The 18035-nt window shown below is 35.6% G+C and overlaps 1 non-coding gene across 1 annotated transcript; it reads left to right on the forward strand.

Annotated features, from left to right (window-relative positions):
* The first annotated feature begins 16947 nt into the window (after nucleotides 1-16947).
* Nucleotides 16948-17111, forward strand: LOC129071896 (U1 spliceosomal RNA). The gene has a single exon (XR_008529316.1). It is a non-coding gene; the product is annotated as a U1 spliceosomal RNA (small nuclear RNA).
* The last annotated feature ends 924 nt before the right edge of the window (nucleotides 17112-18035 follow it).

Below are 18035 nucleotides of genomic sequence, written 5' to 3' on the forward strand. Positions count from 1 at the left end.
TTGGTCTCTTGTTTCTCTCCTTCTACCTAGTTTTAAAGTATGCATTTTGTGGTTCTACTTAAATATTTTACATTGATTCTTTTGCCTTTTATTTTACAACATTATTAATATTTAGTCAGTTGTTCTAGAAATTATATCGTTTTCAAAGTATGTCTATAAATCATATGCTAGCTTGCAGACCATGTAAAAACTTAAATGAATATAAATTTGTTGACCGCCTTTTAACCTTTCAGTTATGTTGCCTTAATTTTTATTTTTATAATTACACTAAAAAGACTACTATATTTTTATTATTTTTATTTCCTTAATATTCTTTTCTAAATATACAAACAATTATCATTATTTCATAGTAACAAAATACTCACTGTTTCTTTTGTTCTTTTTTATTTCTTCTTGAGAATCTGTTTTGTTTTGTTTTCTGGTATCATTTCTTTTAGCTAAAATTATTTTTTAACATTCCATGTTGTACAATTTTACTTGAAAATAAATTCTCTCTGATTTTGAGTATACATGAATTATTTTACTTTTAATTTTAAATAATATTTTAACCACATACAGACTACTTTCACAGCTTTTTGTCTCTAATTTCCAACCTTTTACATTTCATTCTGTTATCTGCCTATCACCTTAGTGTTTTTGTTTCTTGTTTTTCTTTTCATAAGTCAACCGTGCTACCACTGTTTCTTGTAAACAATGTGTATTTGTGTACTGTTCTCTGGAACCTTTTATTTTTTCATTTTTTCTTTTTCTTAAACTTTTTATTTCATCTAAAAGAAACACATTTTATTCTATATATTTTTTAATTAAGTACATTTTCTATACAATATCATCTTAGTCTCTGGAAGCTTTTAGTATCTGCTCTTTAACTTTCCTTCATAACATTTTCATAATGGTGCATTTTGTGTGGTTTCCTTTGCATTTACCCTTTTAAGGCTCATAGAGTTTCTCAGATTTTGGGGTGGATTTCTTTTTATAAGTTTTGGAAATCTATTCACCATTTTATTTTCTATTTTTATTTCTGTTCAGTATCCCTCTTCTCTGTTACTGAGATTCTAATCACATATGTGTTTCCACCATTTGTCATTAAACCATATATCTCAGGTTTTCTATTCTATTTTTTAAGGTATTTTTCTTTGTTTCACTTTGGGTATTATTCTTTTGTTAATATTCTTAGTCACTGATTCTTAGCTCAACTGTTTTCAGTCTGCTATTATACACAAATCATTTATTTGTGATATTATATATATTTTTTTATTTCTAGCTATTCTATTTTGATCTTTCTAACATTTTGTGTCATTACTAAAATGTCCCATTTCTTCACACATATTACTCATATTTTCTATTTTATTTTTATTATGTTTTCTCATAATTATTTTAGAAATGTTGCTAAAGATTCCAACTTCTGAGGCATTTCTAGGCCTTTATTTGTTAGCTGTTTTTTTTTATTTATTTATTTTAATGATGAACATTCTTTTTTGCCCTTCTGTAGCTTGTATTTTGAGTATATAACTGTCTACCTCCACATGAATATATTTGCTTTACATGTGGCTGCCAGACTTGTGGATTATTGAGATACACTGTTTTCCAGCCTCATTCACTATTTTTTATGCCTCTGATTATCTCTTATAGTCTTATTTCTCTTCTTAAGCTTTTGAAAGGCACATGGTGATGGTATAGGTCCCTTGAGAGTCTTGACGCCTCTTGAGAGGTTCTTTTTTTCTCTCTCTGGCCTCATATTCATCATTTAGTGATTAAAATACTGGAATTCCAGTAGAAATTACCTCAACTCTTCTGTCCAACTTTGTTTTCTTCAGCTGAAACCAGAAACTGATCTAATGGAGTTTTTCCAGTTATCCAGCCGTTCTCCACCGTTATTTGGGACTCATACTTAGGAGGGATTCCACATGCCTCAGGGAAGATGTCAATCAATACTTTTCATAACCCATCTAACTTGAATACTCTGTGCCAATACATTCATTGAAATTAGCGGTAACAATAAATATTTTGAGGGTGGGGCTTCCCCGAATTCTAATCCATAATTCCAACAGACATATGATTGGTAAAATTTGATTTAAAAATTAGCTGTTTACTGCCTCTATTTTTCTTTACATTCACCCATTCATTTATATAACAAATACTTCTTGAGTGTCAGCTTCAACATAACTGAGATAATATGCAATGTACACAATGAAATAACTATGTTCTATTGAGGTTTAAAGAAAATTGGGAAATAATAATTTTCAATTAGCACTTTCTTCATGACACCTTTCAAGGAATAGTGAAAAAAGACAGAAACAAATATCCTGTAATTTCTTATATATGGCAATGTTTATAACAGTTTGTTTCCAGAAATAATCAACAAATAACTATTCATTGATTTGTTTGCCTTTGTAGTATTACTATAATTCAAACATCATATTTTCCTGTGTCTGTAAATATTCAATTCAAATTACATTTATTTATTCTCAAAGATTTTATATTATGTCATAATATTATAATGTTTTTTATGTTGTACTTTTGAAAATTGGTAGAATTTAATCACATGGAGTGCTTTCTTAATGTGTATTATCTACATGCTTCCACCTGTGGTCAATAGCCTAATGTAATTCAGGTGCCTAACTGTGGTTCATACTATCATCTTCCTCACCAACAGATTTTTTCAAATATTCTCTGAATTGTTACCTTAATAGACTGTGTAGAAATACCAGCCTATAATATAAAAGAATGCTTACCAATGGTTACAGGTTTCTAGTTACTATAAAGTACAATAAAAATTCTAAATTATAACATTGATAGTAATGGAGAGTGGAGCCCCATGCATAAATTGTACTTCACAAATGGTACTCTGTTATCTGGGCTGATGTCAGTAAAATGGCAGCATAGGTAGCTCCAAGCTCTCGCCCCCTTGATGAAACAATGGAAAGCAAGCAGCAAATGCCAAAACCAATTTTGTCAGAATCCTGGAAAATAGCCAATGTCATACAGTGCCTGAGTGAATGCTGAATAAATAACAAGGCAAGTGAAAATAGATAGAAAGCTTTGTGGTATTTTTATTACCCTTGCCCTTTTCCCTTTCAGTCTGCAGCAGTCTTGCTTGAATCATTAGCAGTCTGTGTTCCCAGTGTGAAACCTTCTATTCTTGCTATAGATGAAGTAGAGCAGGTCTCACTCACAAATTATTGTGTCAGTCTGTTCTAACCAGTCTGGGGGATACTTGAAAAACTAACATAAGGCACTCTTTTCTGTTGTACCTAAATAAAATTTATATACATATTTATATATAAGATTATATATATAATTATATATAAATATATATATAATTATATATATGCATGTACATACATATATGTATATATACACATGTACACACATATATATGCACCTCAATTAAATTTACATATGTAAATAGAGAGAGAAATGTATATATACATTTATATAAACATATAGCAGTTTATATATACATTTATATGTAAATTTATATTTACATATATACAATTTATATATAAAAGTTTATATATGTAAATGTATATACTTATATATGTTTATTTATATATAAGTATATATATTTACATATATATGTAAATAGAGATAGAAATGTATAGATCTACATTTATAGAAATGTATATAAATGTATATATCTACATTTATATATAAATATATATTTACATATATAAAATTTTATATATACATTTTATATATGTAAATATTTTATAATTTTATATATTTTATATATGTAATATATATAAAATATATAAAATTATATATATTTAATATGTAAAATTTTATATATGTAAATATTTTATAAATTTTATATATATGTAAATATATATACTTATATATAAGTTTTTATATATGTATATATATTTACATATATATGTAGAGAGATAGAAATGTATATATACATTTATATAAATGCATAGAAATGTATATATTTACATAAATGTATATATGAACCTCAATAAAATTTATATATATATGTAAATAGAGAGAAATGTATATATAAATGTATATGGAGAGAGAAAGAGAGAGGGAATTACAAAATAAGTAAATGAATAGGGTATCTGCTTCAGGATAAACATCTGCTCTATGTAGCTTTATTTGATTGAAATTTAGTGGAGGATTTTTCAGTGGAGCCATCATTTTCATAGCTGTGTTATACGTAAGCTGTATTCATTTAATTATTAATGAAACATTTGTCAACTAACTATATTTTGCCATGCATCTCTAGGTGCTCATAATAAAATGATGTAAATAAGAGTGCCTTTTCTCAGAGAACTTATTGCTACTCTGGAAGGATTAACAAATATGTCACTGTTTTCATGAAGTATTGTAAATGTTATAATACAGACAGGGGTGATCAAATTGCATGTCATGGGTAATAAGCATACAGAATTACTGCTAGTTGTAGCACTGGAACAGGACCACATGACTTCATTTAGCTATGGAATTTGAGGCCATCCTGGCATATCCTAGGAGAGGGGATATCTATCATCCCTTGGCCAAGGAGGCCTGGGATGTCATGGTGGGGTACTTGGGGGATCTGAGGCAACATTTATTTATACTGGTATAGAATTCTCTCTGTAGTTTTTTTTTCTTCAATTTATATGTGTATTAATGAATGTATTCAACCATAGGCAGAACTAAGAGGTCCCCAAGGAAACAGAGTTAAGACACTTAATCCAGAAGTTGGGGGTCAGTAAATTTTACTCTGAGTTTTATAGTGGTGGTAGGACAAAGGCAAGAATAGGTTACATAGAAAAAGAAGAATGTCTGAATTCAGTGGGTTAGTGGTGTGCAAATGCAAGGATGCTTTAGAAAGTATGGAGTGATTAAATACAGCTGTCATGGAGTACAATGTGTTTTGGAGACAGTCGGCAGAAGCTAATCAGGAAAACTTCACAAAAGTTTTACACATAAAGTTAATTTTATTTTGTAGGAAACAGAAACTATTCAAGAATTGCCTAAAGAACTGATACATAATGTTTTCTTCTCAAAAATGTCACTCTTAAAGCCATTTGGAGGGTAACCTGGAAGAAAGGAAGGGGCAAAAGTGGAAGCAAAAGATCTATTATTAAACTCCAAGTGTTATTTATTATATTGTAATATATAAATGTATCAGAGTAACATTTAGACCCTTAAATTTACACAATATTGCATGTCAAATTTATTAATGTAAAGAAATTAAGTAAGAATGACTGATGGCTAAAGTCAAAATCAGAAATAAGAAAGAGGGAACAATAATATCTGAGTAATGTTAACATACTTTATGTAAATCCATTATTTAGGTCAAATACTTACATATTTCTAATTGATGAGACAAAATGCATTACTTAGTTCTATGCCATTGTTATATTAACGTATTTCCATGATAGATTTTATAGTGTCCCCTGACCAAAAGGATAAGTTTAAGAATTGCTTTATGAGATATATTGTTTGAGACTTAACAAGGTGACTTGCTATAGGATATCAAAACACAGACAAGTGGCAGAATGAGAGGAAATTGAGAGCTTGTTTTACTAGGCCTCAGAGTCCTGTTTGAGATTATGCGTCTGAGAGTTACAGGTCTACTGCAAATCTTCAGGCAGGCTACTAATTCATATATCAGGTAAGCAGGAGGAAACAAGAGGAGAAGGCAGAACTGTGAAAGTTTAGCCTGTATGTTAGATCATCTGGGTAAAGTTCATCCCAAATAACAGTATTCAACACAGAAAAAAAAAAAAATCAATGCAGTCAAGAAAATATTGAAACAGTTTTTCATGTTGACAAGTACATAGTTAAGCAGATTTTAAAACAGTATACAGAAAACTTAGGAATTGGAGGCAGGCTGGCTAGTTCTATCTTTTTTCTTTTTCTACATAGTTGTTGTGTAAGCTAGAATTGGTTATTTAACCTTGTTGACTCCAAGGAAGAACAGGCCTGTCAAAAATGACCCCTTGTGTTTAACTGAGACCAAACTCATAATTAGAGGTTAGCTTTCTTGTTTACAGGGAATCTCGTACGCATGCTGCATTTCGGGGGGGGGGGGGGGGACACAGTCTGAGCTGATAAACCTCCCACACTGAGTTTCTGCCTTCTGAGTTGACCCTTATAAAGGAGTTCTTGGAATCATATTTTGACCTATGGTCTGAGACCTGCCCCATTCAATGGGAGCTATGGAGCTATGTCCTTGTTTGATTCTTTACTAACCAATCAGAGTGCCTCCATAATGACCAGTCAGGGAAGTGTTATGTGGATAAATCAATTGTGCAAATTTTGATTCTTTATATGCAAAAAATATAAACAACAATCAAGGACCATAATGGACACTTTCTTTATATAAGCAAGTCCCTCCATTTTGTCTCAAGGGAGAAAAACTTCAATTTAAATTGAAGGCTGCTTTTCTCTGGTTTGCACACTGTTCGTTCACCTGACAAAAATCTCTCCTTCTAGTGCATTCTAGAATGGGGACTAATGTTGGCATTGGATTGGTGAGCGTGACTTTTTTTTGGCAATCTCACTGACTCACAGTTTGTCATTTGCAAAGTGGTCAAATTAATATCTAATATGTCATTATTGTAAAGGTGAAATAACTAATATACATATACATAGAAATTCATCATTTGTAGTGGGGCCACATGGAATACTTCACCACTGTGCCCTCTTCCCCTCAACCCACTTCAAAACCAATCCACCTACCCTTTTTATTTCCATCAGCACCCTGCCTTCTAAGAACTGAGGAGATTTTGTTAGTTCTTCCTTATTGTTAATTCTCAATAATTTGTCCCTGGTAGCAACTAGGTGTCTCTGCATCTTCATAATACATATGTGACTTTCGCAAGAGAGACTAAGAGCATCATAGCTCCAATAGTGTTATGTTAACTCCAATTAAGGTCTGTGGGAGAATGTATACCTGACAAAATCAATTAGAAATTCTCATCTGTAATACTCTTTCATCCTTATAATTAACCAATTATTTTCATTGCATTGACTAATAAAGTTAAATACATAATATGGATACATTCATGATTTGATGCAGAAAAAAAGACTTGAACTTAAATTTCTCTAATTGCAAAGTCCATAGTAATAGACCATATCTTTCGCTAAATGGGATCTGTGCTGAAACATACACTTTCTTAATTTCTAAGAAATGGTAATTAGTAGATTGCCTATAAGAAAGTATGTCTGGTTTATCAAGACTATTAATAAAATTAAATAATAAAAATGACTACCATATTTTTCATGAATTTTCAAAGATGTGATTTATGAATTATAGGAATAAATCAGGAATTATAATATAGATATCTAAACTCTAGCTTAAATAGATATTGACACATCTAACTCTCCCCCATCTCATCCCCCAAATATATATATACATATATAATAAGGTTATATAGATATCAACAACACTATTTTTTCTTTAATTTATTTATTTTTTTAGAGTTTAGGTAGTATTTTATTTTATTTTGTTTTAATTTATTTTTTTCAAATACATTTGTCTCTGCCTACCCCCCATCACTTCCCCTTGCCCCCTCCCTCCTTCCTTCCCTCAGCTGTTCCATTCGGTTTTGTCCATGAGTCCTCGCTATATGTTCCTTGACTTACCCTTCCCTCCTTCCTTCTTGTCTCTGTGGAATTGTTTTCCTTTCAGTGTTGTTGGTCTCATTTTCCTTTCATCTTTGTATTGTTGGTTAGGTTCACCTTATAGGTGAGATCATATGTTATTTGTCTTTTGCCCCCTGGCTTATTTTGCTTAGCAAAATGCTCTCCAGTTCCATCCAAGCTGTCACGCAGTTTAGTAGTACTTTTTTTCTTTCTGCTGCGTAGTATTCCATTGTGTATATGTACCATAATTTTGTCCTCAAATCATCTAATGATGGGCATTTAGGTTGCTTCCAACACTTGGCTATTGTAAATTGTGCTGCTATGAACAATGGGGTGCATAGGTTCTTTTCTATTGGTGTTTTGGTGTTCTGAGGGTAGAGCACCAGCAGGGGAATCACTGGATGAAAAGGCAATTCCATTTTAAGCTGCTTGAGGAAATTCTACACTGTTTTACACAGTGGCTGCACAAGTCTGCATTCCCACCAAAAGTGGACTAGGGTTCCTTTTTCTCCACAGCCTAGCCAGCACCTGTTGTTTGTTGATCTGTTTATGATGGCCACTCTGACCGGTGTGAGGTGGTACCTCATGGTGGTTTTAATCTGCATTTCTCTGATGGCTAGTGATGCTGAGAATCCTTTCAAATGACTCTGGGCCTTCTGTATCTCCTCCATGGAAAAGCATCTGCCTAGGTCCTTTGCCCATTTCTTGATTGGATCGTTTGTCTTCTTGGAGTGGAATCAAGTGAGTTCTTTATATATCTTTGAGATCAAACGTCTATCTGATGTATCATTAGCGAATATATTTTCCCATACGGTTGGCTCGCTTTTCATTTTGCTGATGTTTGCTTTAGCCATGCAGAAGCTTCTTATTTTGATGAGGTTCCACTTGTGTGTTGTTTATTCTTTCCTTTATGTCCCTTGCTTTCGGAGACATATCAGTGAAAAAATTGCTGCGTGGGATATCTAAGAGTTTCCTGCCAATGTTCTCCTCTAGGACTTTGATGGTGTTGCGACTTATATTTAAGTCTTTTATCCATCTTGAATTTATTTTTGTGTATGTTGTCAGCTAATGATCCAATTTCAATTTTTTGCATGCAGCCATCCAGCTCTCCCAACATCATTTGTTGAAGGGACTATTATAGCTCCATTTTATTTTTCTGCCCCCTTTGTCAAATATTAGATGCCCATCCCATATAGACCTGGACTTATTTCTGGGTTTTCTATTCTATTCCACTGGTCTATGGGTCTGTTCTTGTGCCAGTATGAGATTGTTTTGAGTACAGTGGCTTTGTAGTAGAGTTTGAAGTCTGGTATTGTGATCCCTCCTACTTTATTTTCTTTCTCAAAATTGCTGAGGCTATTCAGGGTCGTTTACGTTTCCATATAAATTTTTGAAATGTCTGTTCTATTTCTGTGAAATATGTCATTGGTATGTTAATAGGGAATGTGTTGAATCTATAAATTCCTTTGGGTAGTATGGACATTTTGAAGATATTAATTTTTCCAATCCATGAGCACGGTATATGCTTCCATTTATTTCCGTCTTCCTTAATTTCATTCCTCAATGCTGTATAGTTTTCTGCGTACAAGTCTTTTACGTCTTTGGTTAAATGTATGCCTAGGTACTTTATTTTTCTTCTTGCTATATCGAGTGGTATTTTTTTTTCTGATTTCCTCTTCTTCTATTGCATTGCTGGTGTACAAAAATACCTTTGATTTCAGAATATTGACTTTGTATCCTGCTGTTTTGCCAAATTCACTTATTAGGTTGAGGAGTTTTTTGGTAGAGTCTACAGTGTTCTCTATGTACACTAACATGGCAACTGCAAACAATGATAGCTTTACTTCCTCCATTCCTATTTGGATGCCTTTTATCTCTTTCTCTTCTCTGACCACTGTGGCTAGGACTTCCAAGCGTTGTTGAAAAGAGGGGGTGAAAGCGGACATCCTTGTTGTGTTCCCCATCTTAGTGGGAAAGCTTTCAGTTTTTACCCTTTGAGTATGATATTGGCCATAGGTTTTTCATATATGGCCTTTATTACATTGAGGAATGCTCCATTTATTCCCATTTTGCTGTCTTGATCATAAATGGGTGCTGTACTTATCGAATGCTTTTTCTGCATCTATAAAGATGAACATGTGGTTTTTGTCTTTTATTTATGTGATGTATCACCTTTACTGATTTGCGTATATTGAACCACCACTGCATCCCTGGGATGAATCCCACTTGATCATGGTGAATAATCTTTTTAATGTATTGCTGGATGCAGTTTGCCAATATTTTGTTGAGGATTTTAGCATCTATGTTCATCAGCGAAATTGGCCTGTAGTTTTCTTTCTTTGTAGGGTCTTTATCTGGTTTTTGGATCAGGGTGATGCTGGCCTCATAGAAAGAGTCTGGTAGTCTTCCCTCCTCTAGGATTTTTTGGAATCGTCTGAGAAGGACAGGGGTTAGCTCTTCCTTAAATGCTTTGTAAAATTCTCCTGTGAAACCCTCTGGCCCTGGGCTTTTGTGTGCCGGGAGTTTCTTGATGACTGCTTCAATTTCCCCAGCTGTTATCGGTCTGTTCAAGATTTCTGTTTTTCCCTCCTTCAGTGTTGGAAGATTATACTTTTCTAAAAATTTGTCCATTTCATCAAGATTTTCAAATTTCTTTGCATATAGTTGTCCATAGTAGTTTCTGACAATCCTTTGTATTTCTGTGGTATCAGTTGTTATTTCTCCTCTTTCATTTCTAATATTATTAATTTGGGTCCTCTCCCTCTTTTTCTTGATGAGTCTGCTTAAAGGCTTGTCAATTTTATTTATCTTTTCAAAGAACCAGCTTCTGGACTGGTTGATCCTCTGAATCGTTCTTTTCATCTCTATGTCATTCAGTTCTGCTTTCATCTTGACTATTTCCTTCCTTCTACTTGCTCTGGGATTTATTTGTTGTTGTTTCTCCAGTTCTTGAAGTTGTAGTGCTAGGTCTTTTATTTGAAATGTTTCTGTCTTTTTTAGGTAACCCTGTATTGCTATGAACTTCCTTCTCAGGACTGCCTTTGCTGTGTCCCATAGGTTTTGGACTGTTGTCTGTTCACTTTCATTTGTTTCCAGACATTTTTTGATTTCTTCTCTTATCTCCTTATGGACCCTTTCACTGTTTAATAGTCTACTGTTCAGTATTCATGAGTTTGCAAGATTTTGACGTTTCTCTTTGAGGTTGATTTTCAGTTTCAAGGCCTTTTGTTCTGAGCAAAAGTTTGGTAATATTTTATTTTCATGAATTTGCTTAGGCTTGCTTTGTGTCTTATCATGTGGTCCATCTTTGAAAAACTGCAATGAGCATTTGGAAAGAATGTGTATTTTTTTCCTTTGGGATGTAAGTTTCTATATATGTCAGTTAAGTCTCTGATTCAGTGTGTCAGTCAGCACCCGAATAAGTTTATTAATGTTTTGTTTGGAAGATCTGTCCATTTTTGACAGTGGGTTGTGGAAATCCCCTACTATCAGTGTGTTGCTGTCTATATCTTTTTCGAAGTCGTCCAACAATTTCCTTATAAACTTGGGGGCTCCTATATTGGCAGCATATAAGTTTACAATGTTGATGTCTTCTTGATAGATTCTTCCTTTAAGTATTATAAAGTGCCCATCTGGGTCTCTCTTTATGGCCTTTGTTTTGAAATCTACTTTGTCTGATACAAGTATGACAACTCCAGCCTTTTTCTCATGCCCATTTGCTTGGAATATTTTTTTCCATCCATTTACTTTGAATCTGTGTAGGTCTCTTGCTCTGAGGTGGGTCTCTTGTAGCCAGCATATGTATGGGTCATGTTTTCTTATCCATTCAGCTACCCTGCGTCTTTTGAATGGGGTATTTAGTCCATTCACATTGAGATATATTACTGATACCAACTTACTCATCTTTTCTCTTTGTACCTGTGTTCCTCTGTCTCTCATTTTTTTCCTTCATCTTCTTAAACCAATCCCCTTAGCATCTTGGAGGGCTGGTTTGGTAGAGATGTATTCTTTTAGTCTTCTCTTGTCTGGGAAACTCCTTATTTCCACTTCTATTCTAATTGAGAGTCTTGCTGGGTAGAGTAGCCTTGGCTGTAGGCCCTTGCTTTTCATGGCTTGGAATATTTGTTGTCATTCCTTTCTGGCTCGCAGTGTTTCTGTTGAGAAGTCAGCTCCTGGGCATATCGGGGCCCCTTTGTATGTTACTTTCTCCTTCTCCCTTGCTGCCTTGAGGATTCTCTCTTTGTCTTTGACATTTGCCATTTTAATGATGAAGTGTCTTGGAGTGGACCTCTTTGAGTCCATCTTAAGTGGGGTCCTCTGTGCCTCCTGGATCTATGAGAGCCTTTCTCTCCTCAAATTAGGGAAATTTTCCATCATTACTTTTTTGAGGAGGTTCTCTATCCCTTACTCCTTCTGGTATCCCTATTATATGGATATTATTGCGTTTCAGGTTGTCCTGCATTTCCCTAAATGTCTCTTCAGTCTTTTTGAGTCCTTTTTCCATTTCTTGTTCTTTCTGGGAGCCTTTTTCTACCTTATCCTCCATCTCACTGATTCGATCCTCGGCTTCACCCAGCCTGCTCTCGATTCCTTCTACTGTATTCTTCAATTCAGAAATGGTATTCTTCGTATCCTCTTGTGTCTTCTTGACAGTTTCTATGTCCTTTTCCAGGTTGATATAGTTTGTTGGAAGATCCTGATTGTTTCTGTGAAGTTTCTCATAGTTATCTTTGAGCTTGCTGAGCTCATTGAGCTTTCTTAGAACCATTGTTTTGAATTCCATATCTGATAATTCCCTTGCCTCTCTTTCATTTAGCTCTCTCTGTGGGGAGTCCCCTTTTCCAGTCATTTGGGGGGAACTTCTTTTTCTTCCCATTTTTGTGAGAGTCTGTTAAGTAATTTACTTATTTTTTTTATTTATTTCTGCTTCTGCTTCAGTTGGGCTGTCTAGGTTTTCTGACTTTGTGGATTAAACGTGTATGGTTGTAGGCAGGTCTTTTTTATTTATTTATTTATTTATATTTTTCCCTTTAGTTTTCTTTCTGAGCCTGCCTCTGATGATGTCTGTTGTTGACCCTATATGATCTTGGGTTGTTTGTTTGAGCCTTCCAGGAGTCTACTCTCTGTGTCTGACTCCTGCTTGGGGCAGCTGTGTGATCCCTTCTGTCAGGGCTGGACTATTTTTTGGGATCTCTGTGCACTCTCACACCGGCTCCTTGATCGCACTCCCTGGCCTGGCAGGATTCCCTGCCCATTTGGGGTCTCGCGTGCTTGCTCCAGACAGGGGGCTTTTTCATGACCTCGCGTACTCATCTGGCCCCCCTGGTGGGCGAGCTCCCTGGTACTGGTCAGTTTAGGGTCTTCTATTGTGTGTTTTCCCCACTTTTGGCTCTTAGAGTGCGTTGCTTGCCCTCGCCAAATGGGGACTACGGAAATGGTAGGAAGTCAGCTCCAGGACTCCCTGGTTAATTCTGTCTCAGGTCTCTCCTCCAGGGACTCTGGGCAGCGTTGTGACCCCTTCAGCCCAGGAACTACTAATTTTGTGAGCCACTCCGCAATGACGGGCTGGGCGCGTCAATTTAACCCTGCCCTTACCACTCTGTGCACTCCCTCACAGGCCATATCGGTGCCAATCTCTGGGAGGCCTTGCCGGCTCATGCAAGTGTCCACCAGCCCGCGCGGGTCACACACAGGCTCGCCAACCCTCGCCTGTCACTCAACACAATTGTGCGTGTCTACACTGGGTGGTTTTGGTGTTTCTATGTGTGCTTTTTGGCTTTAGGCTCTTTGGGTGTGTGGCCTCTTCCCGCACAATGGAGACTACGGCAAGGAGAAGGAGTTGGGACTCCTCGGTTCCTCCTCTCATTCTTTCCCCAACGCCTCTGTCTTCAGTCTCTCCTCAAGGCTCTCCCAGCCAATCTGCACCTAGTCCCCAAGCTCACATGTGCACACGCTGTGTGTAGAGTGCACTAAAGGCAGGTTAACTGATTCCCTTATGCCTGAGCAAGATAGTAGCTGCAGAGTGGGAGGTGCGTTATCACTGGGACTCCACCGCTGCCATCTCAGTTCTCTTCACAAAGTTTTCCTCACCAGTCTTTTCCCAGGCACCAGCCCACCCTGCTGCCACCTCTACCCAGAGAGCAAGGAGAGTGGCTGCCACTGCAATTTTTGCATTGGCCCTTTAAATGTCTCTTTGCATCCTCAGCCACCTGTCTATGGCAGAGAGCGCCCCTAAGCTTTTCGGGGTTGTGTTTTGTCTGTATTTTCCTGGTTTTAGCTCCTGTAGTTTAGAGTTCCCAGTTTATGATATCCGACCCCGTTCTTTTCCGGGGGAGCTAACTGGCCGTTTCAATGTCCCTCTGGTGCTAGTACCCATGGGCACCCAGCCCACCCTCTGGAGCCTCCACCGCTCTTCTCACTCATTGGGATATGCGAGAGTTGAATCCACTGTCTGTCGGCCATTCCAAGGCTCTTCTCCCACTATAGTTCCATTGTTTTCCCTGTGATTACTCCACTATTTAGTTGGAATTCCAGTTTGGTCTTAGGCGGAGGAGGTCAGCGTGACTCCCATTCACTCCTCCGTCATCTTCCCCTCCTCTACAACACTATTTTTTCATAAGCATATACATTCTAACACTTAATTAAATATCTATGTCACTAAACTATAGTCGCAGTTACCTACTTCCCTAAGCTTATTCAGGTATCTATACCTTTCACTTATATAATTATTCATAATCCTAAACTTACTTAGCTACACCCTTAAATTTATATAGATAACTACACTCCTAAATTAGATATGTATTATCTTAAACAGATAGATATCAATGGATCTAATTAATTTATCTACACCTCTCAAATTACATAAGTATTTGTACCCTAAAACTTAAATAAATATCTATCTGATATATATGTTTATATATATACCCCTAAGCTTATATTGCTATTATTATAATGAAACACATTAATTTTTACAAGTATAAATTTTGGAACGACTTCAGGGACAGGAACTGGGTTTCTCTAATGTTTTAATATTAAAAAAAACAATTATTATCATTGATGAATGGCTATTGTTGTTAAAAAAGAACAAACAATAATTTTTCCCCTAAATCTCATAATTTCCTTCTGCATACTTTGTATTCCGTTTGCCTACCTAGATGTGCCCAGATCAACTATGTTACTGTTCTAGCACCATGTTAGAAATTAACTGATATTACTTAGATTAATAATTAGATGAATATATGTATTTTCAAAAAATCACCTTATGGACATGATAACTTTGGGATAAGTTTTGATTTGTGACTGAATTAAATATAGTACAGTGTCTCTGTTGAATTTTACTAATTACTTATCAGAGTAGAAAAATAGAGAGAAATTGGCCTGTGCCTCCTAGAAAAGGAAGAAACTTAGGAGGCTATTCTAGTCACAGAGTTCTCTTTTTTCCCCATCGTCCCTTAAAAAGAGGAAAATAAAAAAATCCCTGTTGGTATTAGACTGAATTGTCACTCTAATCTTTAGTGCCACAGGCTCCAGATTTCAGCATAACTATCCAGGTCACTGAAAGATTGAGGGAGTAGGGTAAAAGTGGGATGACTAGGCGGCATATATATGTGTATGGTTTTAGAAAATAAACAGTAGTCTAGCTATCACTTCAGGTCCTGTGTTGGAGTTAACAGTTGTTCTAATGTTGACTTTCTCTGGAATGCCAAAGCAACTGAGCAGTATTTTAGGAACCCGGGTTCCCCCATCTTTCAGCCCAGCCATTAGAATCACTTCATTTTTGTTTTCAGGTTTGTTGTCTTGTGTCCACAATGTATCTGCTTCCAAATGCTGCCTCATCTGTTCTCACAATAGTTTTGCATGAAGGAAGGTTGTTCCCAGGTACTGTTCTCACTTTTTATTTTGGAGTAAAATCAATTCCCAGCAGCTTGTCAGCAGACTCACCCTATCTTTCATTGCCCAGAATGTATCACATGCATACTGATAAGCCTGTTATTAGGAATTAATGTGGTTGGCCTAGGAAAATCATAATTCACCCCAATATTGAACACAGTCACACTAAAAGTGAAATAACACATTCTTACAATAGCTACAAAATGAGCAAAGATGGGGAAGGGCTCAGAAAATTTAGATGTTAAGATTATACAACCCATTATAGAAATGCATGTATCTAAAACTATTTTTTTCCACAAAGATTCTATCTTTATCTAAGAAGTTTTTATATTTAAATTTGTTTTTTTTAATTAATTTATTTACTTTTTAAATACATTTGTCTCTGCCCTCCCCCCCCTCTCTCCCCTGCCCCCTCCCACCTTCCCTCCCTCAGCTCTTCCCCTTTGGTTTTGTCCATGAGTCCTTGCTCTTTGTTCCTTGACTTTCCCCTTCCCTTCCCTTTCCCTGCCCCCCCCTTCCCTCTTGTCTCTGTTGATTTCTTTTCCTTTCAGTGTTGCATTTAAATTTGAAAGAGTAAATTTTGGTAATTTACTTTATCTAGTGATTCACTTATGATATATTTTTTATTTCAAGCTTTTTTGTTAAACCTGGTAACTGCAAAATGAACAGAACCCAACTTGGACCTGTAATGATTTACAATCTGGAGCAAAAAACAAACAAAAGTATAATAGAGAGATAGATGATAAAATGAGGCATGTACTTATCACTCTGGATGAACCAAGAAAGAAGATCTTTCTAAAAAGTTTTCATAGATTTATGTAATATTTGTCATGTGTGGTGACTAAAGAGCTGAACACAAATTCATCTGTTGGGCAAGGCAGCCAAGAAGACACACCATAAAGAGAAAATAGTATGCACACTAGTACTGAGTGAGAAAATAATATACTTAAAAATATTTTGCAATGGCTAAAGTGAATGATCATCATTAGACATGAAGGGGCCAGATCATGGAGGACTTGTTCACCATACCATGGGTTTTTGTTTTTGTTTTATGCATTCATTTACTTAAGTAATGTTTACCTTGATTGCCATGTATAAAATATCTTCAGTGGATACCTGAATCTCTGCAATAAAAGTGGTTCATATTGATTCTGACTGTGTTTATATTTAATTTGTGAAATCTACTGTGGAAAAGGAGAGCAGTAGCACACATGTTAGAATCTTGGAAATGAATTAACTTTACTCTGATACACATGAGAATAATTCACTTACTGAAGACTGCAAGAATACTCAATGTTCTTTATTTTTGTTTTATTAAGAAACAAACAAATCAACTTACCCAAAAATGCACTCATGCACACTCACAGAGTTCTGTAACTGTTAGATCACAGAAAGAATAAGATAGTATTCTGAACTGAAGTCATCTGATAAAATACTTCTTTTTAAAAACAAAAGAAAAAAAAGAGTATAATCTTCATACTTACCTAGCAGGGGAGATACCATGATCATGCAGGTGGTTTTCCCAGGGCAAGGCTTATCCATTGCACTCCAGATGTGCTGACCCCTGCGATTTCCCCAAATGTGGGAAACTAGACTGCATAATTCATGATAGTGGGGGAATGCATTCACATTCTCCCCTGAAAAAAAAGAAAAAAAAGGTATAATCTTCAAAGGATATATAGAAAAAATCTCCTTTATATTTATCTCTCAAAGAAGAAATATAATTATTTCAAAAATAATTAGAACAGGAAAGTTCAATAAAAACATGGGAAAAATATGTGATCTCCATTTTCCACCAGTCAGGAGTCACTGTCATTAACAATTGTGGTCCTCATTCCAAACAGAGATCCATGTGTAAACACATGAAAAATTAAGAATTTAACCCTCAAGGGATCAGTGAGTTGAAAAAGCAAAGCTTGTAAGTATGAAATTCTATTTTTGGCTATTATATATTTATTTACTAGAAGCAATAAAATTTATGGAGCATCACTTAATGGAACAACCCAATAACTACAATGGAGACAAGAAAACTGAATGTCATACCCCTAACTCATAACCTAGTCTACAGACTTCCAAAACTGAGTGTTTGAAGAATTAGCTTTTCCTTCAGGGTCAAAAAACTAATGGGGGCAAAAATAGAATTCATACCTGGCCTAATGTGTTTTATATGCCTGTGCTGACTGTGCAGTACATATCTCTGTCAAACACATGATCTTGAGATTTAGTCCTACAGATAGAGAATTTATTTCTGAAAGACAGAAGAAAGCTTTGTCTATAGAAATCAGGTCTTTCTGGAAAGGTTTTTAAATCCTTAGAAGCTGAGATACTCTAACCTTATTATATAATTTCCTTTAAAAACATATACTTATGTCCTAGCTGGTGTGGGTCAGTGGATTGGATGCCATCCTGCAAACCAGTTTAATTTGCAGTCAGGGCACATGCCTATGTTGGGGCCCAGGTCCCCAGCTGGGGGCATGTAAGAAACAACCGATCTATGTTTCTCTCACACATGAATGTTCCTCTCCATCTCCTTCTCCCTCTCTTCCCATCTCTCTAAAAATAAA

The sequence above is a fragment of the Pteronotus mesoamericanus genome, unplaced genomic scaffold (genome assembly GCF_021234165.1).
Source record: "Pteronotus mesoamericanus isolate MK-2021 breed Mesoamerican mustached bat unplaced genomic scaffold, CSHL_Meso_final contig_27, whole genome shotgun sequence".
Classification (NCBI taxonomy): Eukaryota; Metazoa; Chordata; class Mammalia; order Chiroptera; family Mormoopidae; genus Pteronotus; species Pteronotus mesoamericanus.